General features: G+C 41.4%; 1 protein-coding gene across 1 annotated transcript in view; it reads right to left on the bottom strand.

Moving 5' to 3' along the window:
* The window catches only part of RAI2 (retinoic acid induced 2), a 64,628-nt gene extending 47,292 nt beyond the window's left edge, over positions 1–17,336 (bottom strand). The window contains exon 1 of the mRNA XM_014608223.3: positions 17,192–17,336. The gene's annotated coding sequence lies outside the window, so the exon portion shown is untranslated. The remainder of the gene's footprint in view (positions 1–17,191) is intronic.
* Positions 17,337–19,332: the final 1,996 nt, after the last annotated feature.

Consider the following 19,332-nt stretch of genomic DNA (forward strand, 5'->3'; position numbering starts at 1 on the left):
GCCATTCCAAGAATGTGAACATGACAAGGCATTTCAATGCATTCCTCATTTTTTTTTAAGAGTTCATGCTGTTCCATAAATTTTCTGACACTAAATAACAGTCAATGATGGGCTGTAACACTGGCAAAGGACACTGATGAAGTAACAACAGCTGTCTTATCCCCTCCTCCCCCCCCCAATAAAAAATGTCCTTATGCTGCTTACTGAGATCTGATACCATATACATCACCCCAGTAATTGAGCACCCCTCTAAAATTAAGAAATTAAATACAAGATTAAGGTCCACCTTCATCCTGCATGTCTTGCCTGGAAAACTGAATAGAAAGGGAATGGGCTTTTGTTATTGTTGAGCAATTTAATTTTCATTCCTTCATTCAGTATCTCCCTGCAACAATATCTCTGGGTGCCTTCCCCCATGTAATCCTCATGTTGCTATTCCAAACCAGATATTTCTCAGCCTAACTATACGTGTATTTTGCATCTTGCCTATTTACTTTGACATCAGAAAAAGGCTGCTTCTACATTTTAATCATGTAACATGGCAGAGCCAAAACAGCTCTAGAGACAGACCTGGATTCCTTTTTTGGCTTGTGCAACAATTAACTGGTTAGCTATGGGTCTAGTCCTCGGACAGGTTTAATGGTCTCAATAACTCTTAATTTCAAAGGGAAGGAAACATTCTCAGTACTTCATGGGATACATATTTGGTTTGATTGCATCGTTTGATTGAAAAAAGTGTAATTCCTACTCATTGATTTTAGTTAAAATAATGTTTCTTAAAAGAGATCTGTGCTATCATTCATGACCTGCTTAAAACAACCAAAGAAAAGGGTACTACTTTAGGTCGCTGCCTACAGCAAGGCAAGAAGCAAGGGGAGGGAGGGGGGGGGTTGTGACATCCTTTACTGGACCAGTTCTATAGTTGGGAGAGATGTCAGACAAGCTTTTTGGTGCAAAGTGAGACTTAAGGAAGAGCACTTTGTGCCTGAAAGTTGGTCTAACATCTGTCGCAGGTATACAGCTGGTCCAATATAAGATATCACCCCCCAAAAAATTCTTCTTCTCACATATTTCCTGGACCATCACGGACAGCTACAACAGAACTTCAACCCTACTATAGCAGAGCAGATATTCTTATTCTGTTTTTCATACGTGTAGTTAAATGGTGTTCCAGGCTATGGGCCAAATTTTACCCTCAGTTCATGTGCTCAATTCCCACTGGCATCAATGATAGCTTCAGTGGAGACAGAGTTGTAAATGGGCATAGATAGACATGCTGCTTGAATGGTACGTTCTATGTACTGAATAATTCATTTTAAACTGTTCACAGAAGTCAAAACATTACTGCTAATTTCTAATCAACACAGAGGACTTTTCTTCTCTTGAAGCAAATGTACTTAGCAGGAATTTTGGGAAGGAGGGGGTTCAACAAGGCAACATAGCTCGTACAGTTGTGTGTGAATGCGCCTAAAAACCAACCAAATTTCTTTAAAAACACCTACACACAATTTGCCTGGCCTTTATCCAGGGCCAGATTAATGCATAGGCAAACTAGGCACATGCCTACAGCCCAGAGTTGCAGGGGGCCCCAGTCCTTCCCTCCATGGCAGTGGCACAAATGGCCCTGTCTGCTTCCCTTCCCCTCCACTGGCTTTGCAGCTGCAGTGGCTGATTCCTAGCAGCAGCTCCAAGCCCCGCTCCCCACAGGTGGCAGCGCTGGGGTGGGAAGGGGGTCTCGACTGGCCCAGGGCCCACAAATTTGTTTGACTAGGGCCCACTAAAGGGTTAATCCAGCCCTGCCTTTGTCTGATTTCCCTTGACATATACCACATATAAACCTGGTGCATCTTTATAGGACTACTACTGGATTTACAGAGTAGATTAAAACCATTAGAAAAAGAACACGTATTTAAATCTTTCTTTTTTTTTAAAAAGGAGGTTTCCACCAATTTAGCATACTACTGTCTGCAAAAGTTTCTTATGGGATTTATAAATACAAGAATTAATAGTGAGAGTCTGATTTGAATCTCAACTATACCAATGTGAATCAGGCAGGCAGAAGGCAGGGCAGGGCAGCACCTTAGAAACTGATCAGGAGTAAAATTCAGGTTGATGCTACAAAGTATTGCTCATATTGTTATATTGACAAAGCCGCATTGTGGAGATACAGTATATGTTGACAGATGAAGTTTTCTTGGTAGCATAGGTTCAATCATGTCCTTTAATGACATAAGCCAAGCCTACAAAAGAACTCTTCGTTTGCATCACTAGGTCAATGCTATGGGTTTTGCCAACATAGCTATGTCAATGAACAGTTTGTAGTTTTTTTGGACTCCTAACCAATGTACCTATACTGGCAGACCTTTACATAGCAGCCCAAGAGGGGACAGACAGTGTCAGAGTTTTAAAACCATATGTTTCATTTTAATAACTAAAAATCCCCATTGCTCAATGCAGCCATTCCCCTGACTGCATGCTATTATGAAGGAGTTCACTGTACAATATTAGTAAAAGCTGGCAAGAAACCAACATAAGTCAAGTTTCAATTAAAACGGTATCACACGGAAACAAGAATGGTATCAGGGTCCTTACTGAATGGGAAGAAAAAAATGGAAAACTTGGTTGGTCTTCTCATTTAGCCTGGTTATATTATTCTTCTCCTGCTATTAGAATTGTTATCAGATCCTCTTGCTGAATGTGCTGTGTACAGAATGCAAATAGCATTTTCTGTTCAAGCTGCCAGGAATCACAGAGTATGTATGTCCGAGTCATGGCTGAGAATATTGTATGCACATGCACACACGCACACTTCTATACCATCTCTCACAGGGTCCAAGAATGACAATTAACACATTAAGAAATAACAACTGCCAAGGGAGCAACCAAATATAAACAGCATGTAGCTGATGTAGCAAGATTTCTGGTTGGAGACAGACTGGCCCCCTTGAGGATCAGGAGGCAGAAAAGAACTGAAGCTTCTCTCAATACTACCTGGCCATTATGCTGGCAAACATCAAAATCAATTTTACACCTGGGTTTTCTGGGTGGTTTTTGTTTTGTTTTGAATTCTATCATTAATATCCTTTACTTTAAACTAGAGCTGGTTGAATGTTTACAAAAAAAAAATCATGTTTTTCATTTTGCATATTTTTTTCTTTTGCAATATTTGTCACAATGTTTCCTGTTAGTTCAAACATTAACATTTCAGTACTTTTGCTAAAAAAAACAACAACCCATCATAATTTGTTGATAAAATATATTGAAAAAAAAAACTATTCTTCACAAAAGGACTGTTAAAAAAACCCTCAGGTTTGGGGGTTTTTTTAAGTTTGTTTGAAAAATATAGTCAGTTTGCAGGTAAGTAGTCCTGTGATATCAAAAGGAATAAGGAAAGGTTGAATTTATTAAGGCTTCCATTTGGATATTATAAAGGACTATGTAGTTTCACAATTTCAACAAATAGGAGCCAAGTCTAGTCCAGCTCCCTTGGAGTTTGGTGAGAGTTCTACTATTGGCTTCATCAGAACCAGCAGGAGGCCCTAATATTTTTTCACTGAAACTTGAAACGAACACAAAAGGATGGTAAGAAACACGATTTATAAAGCACTGTCTCCCTATTTCTTTCTAGACTGATGTGAAATGCAGTAAGAGGATTGTAATTACAAACACCTTCATAACATTCAAACAAACCCAACCTTGTGTGGGGAGAGAAAACGATGTTGGAGGCAATAAATAAGGAGATAATAGCAGTTGTGTTAAAAAGCATCTTCTGGGGAAAGGAGACAAATGCTTTTTGCCTGTTACACATTTGGTGAATCTAACTCAGCACTCGAGAAAAACCTGGTCTTCCAAGCTGGACTGAGGCCTTTTTCATAATTTAGAATAAGACTTCTCAGAAAACAACAAAACGCTTTGTAAAAACAGAACTGTTTTTATTTTCCAATTTGCCATGTTTTGTAGGGTGCTGCTGTGTTTCAGTAAACTGAATAAAAGCAAGCTCCACCTGGAGAACAGTCTTCCAGCATGCTGAGAATAGCAGCAGCCCGTACACTATCTGCTATAAATAAGCGTCATTAAAAAAATGTCCATTTTTTTTCCTCCTTACTATTTGATGTAGGGGAAGCAAAACGCATTTTACCTAACACCTATTAGGGTGGTTTCCATCTTTATGACAAAAAGTTTAGAGTGCTTATTTCACAACCAGTTATGTTACCATCAATTTTATGAACAAAGTATTAGGTCTTGCACATTCCCATATTTCAAATGCAGCAGTATTTGCCACTAGACTGAGCAAAACATAAGCAGTGAATTCAAAATCTGATTGCCTTTCATCTTTACTGAACACACAACATAGGCGATCTCCTTAGGTCCACTAGCAAGAACCTAAAACAATTATTTGTGGGTTTTCTTAAGCTGATAATATATAATCTTCTTCACTCAAGCACCAAGCCACTATAACTTCCCATTTTGCTGCAAAAAAAGAATATGGTATCTAGGTGAAAAAACGTGAATGAGCTATGTCCAGTAAATTTGTTCTAGTGAAACAAAAATATTTTTTTTACCTTAATGGCCAAATTGCAAAAAACAAAAATAAGTTTTTTGTTGTTTCCCATGGGGAAAAATGACTATTTTGAAGTAATTTAATCCTTTAAAATAATTAGAGTCAATTTCAAAATGAAAATGCCTTTTTGAAAACTCTTTCAAAATTCTCCCTCCCTATTTTTTGTGAGAATTTAGCAAATGCTTTCAGATCCCCTAAACAGCCTGCCTTCTGAAAAAATGTTGCCCACATATTAAGAAGAGGGAGACGAAGGTCTCAAGTGCTGGCCAGTGAGCAGAGGTATGAGACACATGCAGAAAAATAAATATCCTTTGCTTTTAGCTTTTCAATGACCCACACAAACAGACACACCTAAAACTCACTGAATGCAATGGGACTCTTAGATTGCAATATGCTTTAGATAAGGAACTTTTAATTAGCAAACAGTAGTTAAATAACGATGATCATCAGAATAACTCTACTACCTTTCATTATCAGCTAGTCAGTCATTGCTGGCAAATCCAAAGAATCTTGTTGACATAAGAGCAACCCTTCACCTTATTTGCCTTTCAGAATGATTTCAATGGGACAAGTATTAGGTTTTCCAGCTTTGAAAGGAGGTGGTTCTGGCCTGGGATAAATTGGAGGAAGGGTAGATTTGCACCTTATAAACTTAACTAAAATTAGACATACAGACATATTAGACAGACTTCACAAGATTTCATGAGCTGAAGTTTACTCCCCATAGTAAAAGCAGCAAGGGGGGAAAAAAAGAGTAAATCTGCTATTTACTTCTATGTAATCCTGTCATAAAAAAGCAAGGTTGGTAAAAGGGCCAGAGCAACACAGGCTCTATCACCTGCCTCTAGACCAGCGATTCTCAACCACATGCCTCAAGTCTACTGAGGGGGGTCTCTCAAATCTCTCAAGGGGTGCCTCGAGTCTAAAAGGTTAAAAACCACTGCTCTAGATCCAACAGATCCACAGATCCATTCTGTGCTCAGTTTTAGTTCCCCTTCTCTACATGGAAGCACTAAATCTCCTGAACTGCACTGTTTTTAACTTTGAATTTCCAAATGGGTACTTCATACAGTCATATTTCACACAGAACTGAGGTGGGAGGGGAAGGGGCATTCATATTGGAAGGGTGAAGGGGAGAAAAGGAAATTGAACTGTCCATTGTCCTTTTCCTTCCAGTCCTGAAGTCCTTACTTAAAAAAATATAAAAGAGCATGATTCAGACCTTAGTCTATAACACTAAGGAAAAACATTTACTTTCATCTCTTAAGCTTATAATATTTAGTAGTCTGTAAAAAAAAACAAACCAAAAAACAAAGAAAAGCAAAACCTAATTCTGGTATAATTTGGACCATCCCAACATGGCACATCAAATACAGCCTTTGTGAGTAAGGACATGCTTCCATATAAAATACAGATCCAAAAGTGAATTACCTCTTCTAGGTGTGAGGTCACCTGCATTCTCAGTTTGAATACTTTGTCACTGGTGAAGCAGCTTACACAGAAAGAAAGGTTGAGCCTTGGTGGGAGTTTAGCTTTTAAGATTTGATTTTTAAAATTCATCAAGAACCAAGAGTGGTAATGAATAACTTCTGCAATAACATTTTCACATAGCCAAGCCTCCATCCTGCAAAGAACTAAGCATCATCAGTTCCCATAGAACTTGGCATCTTGCAGGGTCAGACGCTAACCATAATAGAGGGACAAGGGATGTAGAAGTTCTACAGACACCGTCCTTTTCTCAAGTCATGCTGAATTCTCCAAAAGGAAAAAAAATAGCAAAGATGATACTTAAAAATTCCATTATGATGTTTATCACGGTTGTACCTATAAGTTCACAACAGTAATTGGCAACTATTCCCACTGAAATCAAATGATTCAATTACATTAAATTTTATTTGTTTGTGATAGCACCCATGTGTCAAGAACTGTACAAAAACAAAAAGAGATGCTTTAAAGGCACTTCAAAATATTTTCAATATATTTATCTACAGTTGCCACTTGGATTAGTTAAATTAGTAATATTTACAGAAATATAGGTGTTTAAACTTGTTTTCTCAGTGTGAAGACAGGAGTATATTGATTAAGGTACGGCTTCATCTTGGAAAGCCTTTTGCAATAAGGTTTTACTGATGATCAGGCATGTAATAAGTCAGGGGCTTCTTTTTTATTGGTAATAATTTTGCTGTTATTGGGGCCTGTAGTCAAATTCAAACAGTGCACACTTCCAAAGTCTTGTGTAATTTTTTTTTAATATCCATCTTAATTTGGTATTCATTTTAAAGCTTACTTTTGACTTTTTAAAAAAAGATAATACGTTAAAACATAAAAACAATCTATCTTGCATTTTAGACTAAAAATATAAAATTCTTATAATTAATTTCCATGACTATTTGCCCTCTAAAAAAATAAATCACGTGTTAAAGCAAAGTACTGACTGTATAACTAGTGCAGTTTTGTACAAATATCTTATGTTCCATAATTCTATTTTAAGCCTTCTTTAAATCACTAACTTTAAATGGCTCTAGAAGTTGATACAAATTGAAATATGCATGACAAATAAGACAACGATTCTCAACCAGTGTGCCATGGCAGCCTGGAGTGCTGTGAAATCATTTGAAGGGTACCACGACATGAGGAGATAAGCACAGGTTCAGTCTTCTCCCTGCCTGCCTGATCCCCACACCCCACTGCAAGAAGCAGCACTGTAATATATAAATTAGTTTCTGCAATTGGGTGCCATAAATTCACAGTAGTTATGGAAGGGTGACTTGAGTCCAAAAAGGTTGAGAACCAGTGAGATAAGAGAACCCAAAATGAACCATAACAGCTAAAAAAAAAAAAATTGTTCACCATGAAAATGATAGCTCTCCCACAACTAACAACTTCATATCTTTTAACCTGGCCTCTCAAGAACAGCACAAGAAATAAGTGTAACCCTTACAACGTGCTTTAAAGGTCAATAAAAGGGGCAAATGATATAAGAAAAGGGCAACATTGATGGAAATAACCTCTCTCTTTTCTCCCTTTTATAAAAGATGGCTGTTAGTTGAGGATCTTGACTCACTGGAGGTAGTGGCACCATACTAAAATAAAAGTAGCCCCTGAAACACCACATCCCAAATATTTAGGGGGGGGGTTTTATCCACACACAACACCTTCAATTCCATCAAGAAACCAACTGCAAACCAGAGCAAGTGACACCCATACAGTGTAACCATCTCTTTCTAGCGACTAGGCTTCATACAAAATGTTTAAACATTTGATACTGCCTCCTGGTCAATATACATTTTCTTTTTAACTTAAGTAGCTTAGCTCGGTCCAAGTTCAGTCTCTACAAAAAAACCTTTCAGGCCAGTTAAACTCTGTAACATGTTGTGCTGTGCATGTGAATGCTTCATAAGCAGGCAGCCATCTTCTGTGTTATTGCAACAAGTCAGCAATGTTAAAAACGGGGAGAGAGCACTCTTATCCATGGCTGCTCCTTGAATATCCAAGAATAGGTAAGGATCTAAAAGTGAGTCAGAAAACTACAAAACTAAACAAAAGGCAGGTGCACTCCCCCAACAGAAGCTGGAAAATTAGTCTTCCTGTTGCTTTTCTCATTACCTCAGTAGCAGCAGGATTGAATCTCAGCCAATTAGACTTTTAAACTCTGAGCAACTGCTCAATTGTAATGGCTTAGTGAGACAAGACAGAGCTGGGCATCATGGAAAACAGGAGATTTATCTTGTCACTACAGCCCTTATCTTTGTGCTAATTCTCACAACAAACACACAAAAAGAGCAACAAGATAGATCTCATATTTCCATGACACTGTTCACAAGAAAACCACCTAGGCTGTCCTTTAAGTCCACCCACACCAAAAAGGACAGAAATCACTCAAGATCCACTCCATCTATCCTGCTAGGGACTACAGATGTCTTAATAATATATCACGATGCACCATATCAAGAGGCTAAGCTGTGTATTACTTAGAGCAATGCTTCTCAAACTATCTGATGTGGCAGACCAGCAATTTTTTTTCCAGTGGGCCAGGGACCGGTGCCCGGTTCAGCCAGCGGCAGCAACTGCGTGTAACAGCACTACACAAATGCGCAACCGGCTGTTTCTTTCTCTTTCCTCACCTCGCACGTGACATCACCTGGAGCGTTGGAACGTACGAACTGTGGCGCTATGACATATTAACGTTATGCTTCTGAAAATATATTTCTTTCTTTCCTGACAACTCACTGCGGACCGGCAAATATATTTCTTTCTTTCCTGGCAATTCGCTGCAGACCAGTGACCAGTGCACCGGTCCGCAGACTACCGCTTTGAGAAGCACTGACCTAGAGCAATGCTCCTGTGAAGTAATGAGCATCTTTTGTTATGGACCTTTCTCCAGTCCCTTGAGTACACGCCTTTGAAATGACATGCTGCCACTTCCCTTTGGGATGAGATACTGATCTAGTTAGTATCTGTGAGTACTTCCCAATTATACATTTCTGTTTGACAACCATTTTACCTAGGAGATCCAATGAGCTTGGTTGCAAGCATTTCCTTTCAGAAATCTGGACACAGTAGGCAGAGATACAGAAGCAGCCTCTTATAAACAAACATGAATTATTTGCCAAAAGGTTTATAATGCTGTGAGAAAGGGATTTAAAAATCAGAGACCTTTATCAACCTCTGGCATTCTTCTCAATCTGGTGTTCCCAGTTCTCTTGGGGACCAATCCTTCTTATGCCATGGCTCTCAATCAATCTATAACAACTTCCCCATCCATTTCTGCCAGGCAGATCTTTAACTAATCATCACTTTTTGATCTCTAGGTATTCAGCCTTGAATATCCCTATTTCCAATGCTTCTTGGCTTTGCTGGTTGCCACGAGGCCAGAAAGGATTTTTTCCTCTCCTCCTGCTGCTAGATGGATCAGTGGGGTTTTTTTCTTGTCTTCCCTAGAAGCACTGCGTGTTGGTTGTGGCCAAGGTCAGGGATTTTGACTGGGGTGTCCCCATACGCGTGCTGGGACTTAAACCTGGAGCTTCCTGGCTAGAGGGTCTTTCCCTTCTGCTCAGTGTCAGGCCAATTGCAATACTAGGGGTCAGGAAAAAATTTTACCGTATGGTCAGACTGGTATGGACTGTGGGGGTTTCTGTCTTCCTCTGCAGCAGGAGAAATGGCCCTCTGCCTGGGATCTTGAGTGCATTTTAATGACCCTGGCAGCAAAAAGATATTAGTTGCCATGGTCCCCCTGCTTTACCTGTGGCAGGTGTTTCCTAGTGGTTGTATTAGGGTTGACTTTAATTTTACTAATAGATTAGACAATGGATTTGTATAGAATGATTTGGATAGGGATGATCCTACCTCTGGCAGGACACTGGACTAGATGACTTCTGAAGGTCCTTTCCAGCCCTACTTTTCTATAAAAGAACAGTCACCAAGGTTGGGACTACACCTTTCCAGGCCTATTCACCTGGCTGTTATACTAGAACCTTTTGGGGGTGTTCTTATCTGGACCACTGAGTTGCCTTTCTATTGTGTTTTTTCTAACAGCTCCACTTTGATCTGGCTTCACAGCAAGTAATTAATCTAAAGAGGCCCACACAGACATGTATTACATTCAGAAAAAATACTACAGATAGGAGTTGAATATGTGGAGAACTGAAAGTTATCAACTTACTGGGCCAATCCTTTAGTTAGTAAGTTTAATAGGATCAAGAACCATGAATGAAGGATAGGTGTCTCATAACATGTCATTCAATGATGCAGTAACCAAAGACTAATAACTTGGCCATTCAACTATAGGAGAACTCTTCTCCCACAGAGTAACAAAAAGCCAACACACAAATACTTCTATTATATTCCTTTTAAAACTGAGAGTGTGAGTGCGTGTTAAGTCTGTACGTGCATGAGAGTGTGTGGGAGGGGAAGGCGCACCACAGCTAGGAATACAAAGAAAGAGAAATTAGCCACTAGTATCATTAAGGATTCAGAGGCTAAAAAGGACCAAATGGTGAAATGCAACTGGAATGGCTTTTGAGTAAGTAAACTGAATTCTCTTGCCATTAATATATGTTTCTTCACTAGAATGTAGAACCTGTTTAGTGTACTTCTGGAAATATCCTAGATCTGCTATGCGAAAGAATGTGCTATCCACTATAGCATGCAAGATCTATTGTTCCTTACCCTCCTATTAGTCACAGTAGTCCTTTAACCTACTTGTTATCAATGTTACCATAAAAAACAGGAGGGAAAGTGTTTAATCAATTCTGATGTTTGAATCAAGGCTGCTTTTCATAACTAGCCCGATTAAATTAACGTTGAAAAATCCAGCCATAATCTCTAAGCGTCTCACTCCCTCCTCCAGCTCCTTCACACTCTTCCTGAAAGAATTAAGTTCCTAAATCCCTTAAGGTGTTTTACAGAACACCTGACAGGTTCATAGCATAAATTATACTAATGTGTGGAGCAGACAGAGGACCAATCTCTCTGGATAGTTGCTGCAGGAGTGCTGTTAGAAAAGCTTGCCACTAGGTGGCATAAAAGCCAGTAATAGCCTGCTTATATTGACCAAATGGCTACCCCATGATAGACAGAGACACACAATACCTACATTGATGTCACTTAAACAATGTTTTTTCTCTGAATAATGGTACACCGGATTCTAGTAAGTTACATCAATGTAGAGGTTCCTTGTGTCCAGAACTTCAGCCCAAACCCTAATGTAGACTAAAGACATAACACATAATTAATTACAGGGCTAGAGGGCATTTCCCTCTCTTGCATCTTAATGGAAGCTTTTCCCAGCAGATTCCCAAGTGAAAAACCTATGGCTGTAGCCAATCCTGGAACTGGTTCAAGGATCAAGTCAGATCAAACCTGCTCTTGAACCAAATGAGCTGTTAGTTCTCTATTCCCAACTGCAGTTGAGCAACTAACTCATTCTGCCTGAAAATGCTTTAGAGTGATGGAGGAAGCGTTGATGAGATCAGATATATAAAGCTGATGAGAAGTTTATGCCACAAAGACTGAAAAGGAAAATGAGAAACAACATGACAGGGTTGAAAACTGCCTGAGAGCTTTGGGTTTGTCTTGAAAACATTCAGCCTTCCACCTAACCTGCAACAGAACTGCCAGAGAATTGGGCTATACCAATAACCATATTTGGTGCTGACAGAATTATAAATGAAATAGTATGCCTGAAACTGAGGTGCATATTCAGTAGAACTCAAAAAGTGAGCACGATTCACAGTTGCTGAGTGACAGAGAGAGCACAAAGATTTGTAGCACTGCTGCTGAGTTTCCTCAAGACCCAGCCAGGAACACGTGCTTAATTTTATACCACAATCCTGTAAGATTGTTCAACTAGAACTACAAATTAATATCCAATTTAACAGATCAGATTCAAGAAATGTAACCTTGTGCACAAGTGAAAGGATGCTGTGGATAGGTGAGAGTACAGATGAAGGAAAACAGAGAATTGCTAAGCAACATTAACATACTGTTGATGTAGTTTCTTCATGCAGCTGACATGTACCATCTTTCACGAACAGGGCAATAAATTTGAAAAACTATGCTGTGGGAACTGCTATGGAAAATTAATAAATGCTAATGAGAATTAGCAAGGAAAATGTCTAGGATCTCATGCAAAATCACCTCTACCTTTGTGTCTGTAAACTCTTGTGGAACAATTTGGCATTTCAGGAGGACTTTAAAAACAGAACAATTTTTTTTCCTTCTTTCCTCAAAGATAGTCTGCATGGGTAAAATGATTTTTTTCTGCTTTAGTGATGCTATAAAATATTTGGGCCTAAAACCAACACATTCAGAGCTAGCACTATGTACTGCTACATTGGCCTTTCCTTTCAAACTAAAAAAAAAAAGGCAAACATCCCTGTAAATCATTTATCCATCACAAGAATATTTGTCAGCTCCCATTTTGCTTCTCTCTCTTGTTCACTGCTCTACCAAACCACCATTTCAGCTCTCTAAGAATACCAGCTTGTGGGCACACAGAGCTACTACAGCTAGAGCATTCTGATTCCCTTAGTTAACTTTTTTTTTTCGAAGCTATCTACAAAACAGAAAGGGGGGGGGGGGGAGGAGGGGCAGGAAAGTCTAGGACACTGTATCCTGCATTTGTAGTATTCATAACAAAGTAGGTGACTCAGCTATCTTAAAGACTGAACAGACACTCCACAATGAACAGGTAGGCTTTTGTCAGATAACAGTGATCTTTTATTTGTCAAACTTTATTTGTTAAAATAATATTTTAAAGGATTTTTTTTGTTTTTTGTTACTGGAAGCTATACAAGGCCAACATCATGTGCACTGAGCATTGTAAGTGTCAGATGATTTATGTAGAAGTAATTGGGGTTAAACTATCTGCCACATCAACCTCCTTACATTTGGCCCCATCTCTGGAACCTTGAAACATCTGAAATAAATAAACCCATGTGTTACTTAACAGAGCCTGGGCCTAATTAGGACAGTCTCTAAATTTCACCTTGCATCTCTTGGTCCATATCTAGCATGTCTGGTTTTCTGCTACCTAAATGAAAAAAAAAAAAATCCCCTTCCTAGTAAGGGTTTTAACCCTCTAACCAACAAGCAACAGTTACCTCCTTATCTCTGGCTGTCTTCCATGCTAAAAATAAGAATGCTGCTGATATTCCATGACAGCCTCTACTTCCCTTTTCTGTTGGCTTGCATCGCGGACTACGTGAGAGACCAAGAAGTCCCATTTGCTGACCACCTCTTTTTTACATTATCACTGATGGTGTGCAATAGTTATGCTTATGAGTGTGCTAAAACATTTTGCAAACCCAAAGTGGGAGACAGTCCCTGCCCTAAAAGACTTAAATCTAAGGTCTTTCCTTGCAAGAGTTACTACACTCAAACTAGTCTAGCTCTAGCAAGAGCAGTGACACTATGAAAAAACTTTTGAGCTATACTGGGCCACTTGATTTGCAACACAGGCTATAGACAAATGGATGTTTTGCAGCACAGGCCCACACAATACCCTGGGAAAAGCCAGCATACCCTACAAAATAATATTTCTCGGCAACAAAATGCACCCCTTGAAATGCACCCCTTGAATGGGATAACACTCTTCCCTGGAAATATTGCAGAGGTATGAGACACATGTAGAAAAATAAGTATCCTTTGCGTTTAGCTTTTCAATGACCCACACAAACAGACACACCTAAAACTCACCGAATGTAATGGGTAATTTCCAGATCAAGGAAGTTTCTTCTCAGGATGGCTGTTTGCCGCAAGATATTTATATCCAGGCTTTTGCCTCAAGGCTCTGCATCTTGAGCAAGCTTGTGTAGATGTGGCCACAGGGGAAGCAGACTAGCAGAGACATTGGACTAGTGGTGGATAAACTATAGTAGTTCAAGTTGCTGTGTACCCATAATGTTAGCCAGCTTGACTGTCCACTGCGTTGGAATTTCAAACCATATCCCCACAACAGACCAGCTGGCTCCAGTTTAAAGTACCAGATAACTTGAGCTAGATACTTCTGCATGTAGAATACAGCTGGATGAAGGTATGGGGGGAAAAAACAACCAAACAAACTCCCCCCACTCCAAAAACCTTGCATTACAGTTTGCAAGAACAATGCAGCAAACGGAAGCCTTTAATTGATAAGAATGGGAGAACTGAGGCCCAGAAAAGGGAAATGGAAGTTACCTGATGCCAAATGAGATTGACAGATATAGAAACTGAACTTGCATCTCCTGAATCCCAGACTAATACACCTCAACCATCAGACCTACTTTCTTCACTTCCCATGAATGTACCTTTCCCCCTCCCCATGTCACATTACTGGGGGTCCTAATCAAGTGTGGGTTTCAAATGATCTCTTCATGGCAGATGCCAGCATCTTGAAGCTGTATCACGTTCAGTTGGTCACAGACCCCATGTCTCTTTTTAGCCATGCTGATTGGCTCTATCCTAGCGGCTATTCTTTTAATGCAATTTGAATATTTTAAAAGTGTCCATCACTAGCATTCTAGACCCCCCCACCCAAAAAAAAAAAAAAAAAGGGACTTAAAAACTCTTGCTAGTAGGTCTTGATGTACTAAAACCCAGACAGCTCTTCTGGAACTCTTCCAGAATTTGACATACACATGGAAACAAAATGTCATTCAACATTAATTTTAGCATTTAACCCATCTTCAAATTCTGCTTCCTTCATACTACATGGTGAAATGGATTTAGCTGTCTAAGCGTCACAGAGATGGTTGAGCTCTGTCCTTCCTGTTACAGTGACACACTATTGATCAGAGACATCAAAGAAAAAATATTGAGAGTGCAGGGGATAACAAATGAGCTGCATTGATAAAGATATATAGGCAAATTTGCACATTACTTGTATCTTGTTGGAACAGATCCTCCTGTACATCTGGTCCATTGTATCTGTAGCCTTTTAGTGGTACCATTAATGGACAGAAAGGGAGGAAACAATTTCCCACATTTACATAGAGAGAGAGAGAAAAATATGGAATCACATTGATTTTATTCCCTCTGTTTATTCTGGAAATGCTCCCTTCAGTGATACTGAAACAGACTCATCAACTGCCAATGGAAAATATATGTTGTTACTTTCAAGTTTATTGTAGCAAAATTATTTTACTAGAGGGTTTAATGCGCTAGAGATGGCTTGCAGAAAAAATAAATAAAAGTGTTAAATGTTGAGGACTAAAAAATATTCTTGGAGAAGCAAACCAACTTCAGTTCTATTCATAATATATTTTCTTAAAAGGATAAATTACAATTTTACCTCATTGTGCATTTCTGGATCTTGTGTTCTAAATATGCTTGTATTTAGAAAAATGTTTCCTACTGAGAACAATATCCAATCAAACCACAAGGTAAACACCAGCAAACAAACAAATGAAAAATGAAATGAGAAAACAATTTCTTAAGAAAAAGATACCATCAAAAACATGGTGACCTGTATCAATTTATTTCTTTGTGCCTACATGCCACTATCACTGAAGAATGTCACTTGGTTGGTATACAACTTCTTGAGTAAAATATTTACATACACTTAATATCCAAGATGATGTACATCCAAAACACACACCACTGACACGAACGGCACATAACCTATAATTACCTAGTCCAGAAGCAACAATTAACTCCAACCAGTGTAGGTGCAAAGAGCACAGGTGACAATTTATCTTCCTGGCAACCTTCATTATGACTGAACAACAAAACCAGGAATCACTTCAACTTTGGGAGCATAATTCTTCCCAATACTGCACTACCAACTATGAAAAATAACTGCATTACTGCCAACCTTTACATGCATCATACATTTTTAATTTTCTGCTTCCAAGTTCTTCCTTTAGTTCACTGTTCCAAGTGCTTAAACCTCTGTAAACCAGAAAAGGTTCATTTAGTGGAAAAGCTGGACTACCTCATCTGAACAGCACCTCACTGCAGACACACAACCCCTCTCCCCCACAAGTATTATTTTTAAAAGTTTTTCTAAGGGAAGTGCTTTGTGGGTATTTACATGCTCTCTTCACCCTTGTCAGCTTCTTCTTTCATTGTTTCTACACCATCTCTCCCTACCCGTGTCCAAAACCCACTCCCGGGACATCTACAATTGAAACACAAAGCAGCAGCTGTTTGGCAACAATTTCTCGCCCTAAACAGGAACTGTGATGGGATTTCATTTCACCAAATGGTCAAGACCTCATTCAATGCTATGCAAAATAAGTCCCAGCTTATATATATAAGCTGTGACTACTACACACACACACACTGTTATATATGATATATACTGATTATATAAAAATAACAGTATACACTAATATATATATATATATATATATATATGTATATGCATGTGTGAATATACTAATTGTATATATATGCATTTGTAATCAGTATACACATATATATGTATATATAAAATATATACACACGTGTGTGTATACTGTTATACACACATATACATATATACATATAGAATGCATATACATACACACATATACACCACGTTATACAGGGGCATGCATGTATACATACACGTGTACCCAGGTGTACGCACACACCCGTATGCCTGCGCATCATTGCATGCGCATCATTGCAGGTACACATGCGTGCATGCCCATCACTGCAGACGCATGTGGTGTGTGTGTATGTATATACATGTATGCAGTGATGCCCGGTGGCTGTGCACATACACAAGCACACATCACTGCATACGTGTACATACACACGCACACGTCTCCACACACACACACACACTAGATCTGACAGAGAAGGACGCACAGCCACACGTCCGTCCCTACCCCGCACCTACCCCCGGGCGAGGCGAGGCCGGGAGCGGGGCCGCCCGGTGTCTCCCCCTCAGCCCGGCGCTCGCGCCACCTGCGCCTCCGCGTCCCCCCCCCACCTCCGCGACCCCGGGGAGCCACAAAGCGCAGCGCCAGGGCGGGGGGGGGGGAGGCGGCTCCACGGCCAAGTTCACCTCCAGCCGCAGGGCCCCGCGGGGGGGGGAGCCCTCAGCTTTGTTCCCGGGGATGGAGCCAGCCACCTCCCTCCCCCGGCCCCGCACGGCAGCAAGACTCGGCCGCTGTCACCCGGCTGCAACCTGCCCCGCCCGCCCGCGGCAATGGCCTTCACCTTGCAGCCGGGCTCCGGGCGCGTGGCAGGGGCAGCCCGCAGCGCCTAGCGCGGCTCCATGCCCCGCCGTCGGGCTGCGGCTGCCCCGCTCCGCGCTGTCAGGACGTGCCCTCCGCCTCCTCTGCCGCTGTCTGCGGCTCCGGCCCCTCCTCCTGCTCCTGCGGGGCTGGGGAGGGCCGGCCCCGCCTCCCGGGCGTGCCCATGCCGGGGGTGGAGCCGCACCGCCCCTTCCCGAGCCCACCCCTGTCACCGGCCGCTGGGCGCATGTCTGCGGGCCCCGGGCGGCGGCCGGCGCAGGTGGAGGGCGGTGGTGCGCGAGGAGAGGCAGGTGGGGAGGAAAAGGCCCCGATCCACCCGGGGGCACTGCAGAGGCACGGCTAGGTGCCGCCGCCGCCGCAAGCTGCCTGCCCCGTGTCGTGAGGCAAGCAAGGGATAAAAAAAATGAGGCCTCTTGCAGGCTCGGATCAAGCGTAGTGGCGGCTTAACCTGGCAGGGGAAAGACCGTGTATCTGTGTCCGAGAAGGCAGTTTTCCTGAACCGTTCCGCAGAATTGCTCTTCTGGGCTGGTTCATGTACCCGCCGACCGAGGTGCAGCAGCTTAAGGCCAGTTTGTGGAAACGGGAGACTCCTCCCTTGCTTGCTCCCAGCGCCTTAGGGCTAAGGGTGACCAAAGCTCGGGAGTGTCCGAAGCCCAAGTAGGATGCCCGCCAAAGGTTATGGAAACATCTGAAGCCCCAGGTGCGAGTGGAGGATGTTTGCCGGTAGCAGGGCCACTTCTTGTTCTGGACTCTTGGATCTGGAGTAAGGTTTGGCTAGTTTGGCCTCAGATTCAAATTATATTAAAAAAAAAAAAAAAAAAAGAGGGTTAGAAGGGACCTCAGGAGGTGTAGTGCAGCCACCTGCACAAGGCAAGACCATCCCCAACTAGATCAACCCAGATACGGCTTTGCCTAGCTGGAGCTTAAACACTTCCAAGGCTGGAGAGTCTCTAGGTAGCCTGTTCCAGTGCTTTATTACCCTCCTCATGAGAGAGCTTCCCCTCATGTCTAACCCAGTATTTCCCAACCTTTTCCAGCCCAAGGCAGACTTATATTAATAAAAATTTTCTGCAGCACACCTGCTGAGGCATTCCCCATCCTCGTACTTACTGTAGCTCATTGCCATGGCAAAATTCTGCGGCACACCTGTTCATTTCTGACAGCACACTTTTGTGCTGCGGCACACTAGTTGGGAAATACTGGTCTAATCTTCCCTTGGTGCAACTTGAGACCATCGCTCCTTGTTCTGTCATCTGTCACCACTGAGAACAGCTTAGCTCCTTGCCTGGGATGAAAAGGGCAGGGCAATGAGTCCCAATGCTCGCAATGCTGGCAGCCTCGTGACAGCAGCCCTGAAACTTCCCTGTTGCCCCCCAGGTGCTCTCCTTTGACCAATAGTTTAGATAAGGGATTCTCAAATGGGGCAGAGGTGGCGGGTGAGAGCCTTTTAAGGGCACTGCAGGGTGCCGTGCAATGTGAGGTATGCACACACACAAGATGAAGCCAGAGATTTCCAATAGGAATCTGACCTTAAAACTGGCACCTTACTGTGAAATGCAATTCTGCAAAAGGTTTTATGTTTAATAACCCAGATAAACCAAGCGATTTCAAATAGGCATCAATACCGTCAGAAATAACAACCTGCCCTGTTGTGGTCTTCCTGAGCTCTTTGCAACGAAAGAGTCACTCTCTTCTTTTTCAGTAGCTGAAAACCGAATGAAAGCAAAGAGCTGGCATTATCTAGCAGGCGCCTTGAAGTTGAGACCCACTGGCATAGACATTGTGTCCTCTCTGTTTTGCCTCTGACATCTTGTCTCATATCTCTTCTAACTATGAGGTTGGTTCATTAACAGGCATCACAGTACCAAACAAACTTTGCTTTTTGCATTTTCCCTGTCCAAAATTCAACCATATTCTTTTATATTCTTTCTGGTCCCCTGCTGCTGTTTTTCCTCTGCATCCTTGTTGGCCCCTGCAACTCCCATAGGTCATGCCCAGGTTTTACTGAATTCATCTCCCTTTTGAAGTGTTTTTGAGGATGGCGCACAGTCTTCCCTAGACTTCGGATTTTAGGATGGTTTGGCTTGTTGGACAGTTCAATGC

Source organism: Alligator mississippiensis, chromosome 1 (assembly GCF_030867095.1).
Source record: "Alligator mississippiensis isolate rAllMis1 chromosome 1, rAllMis1, whole genome shotgun sequence".
In the NCBI taxonomy this organism is placed as follows: domain Eukaryota; kingdom Metazoa; phylum Chordata; order Crocodylia; family Alligatoridae; genus Alligator; species Alligator mississippiensis.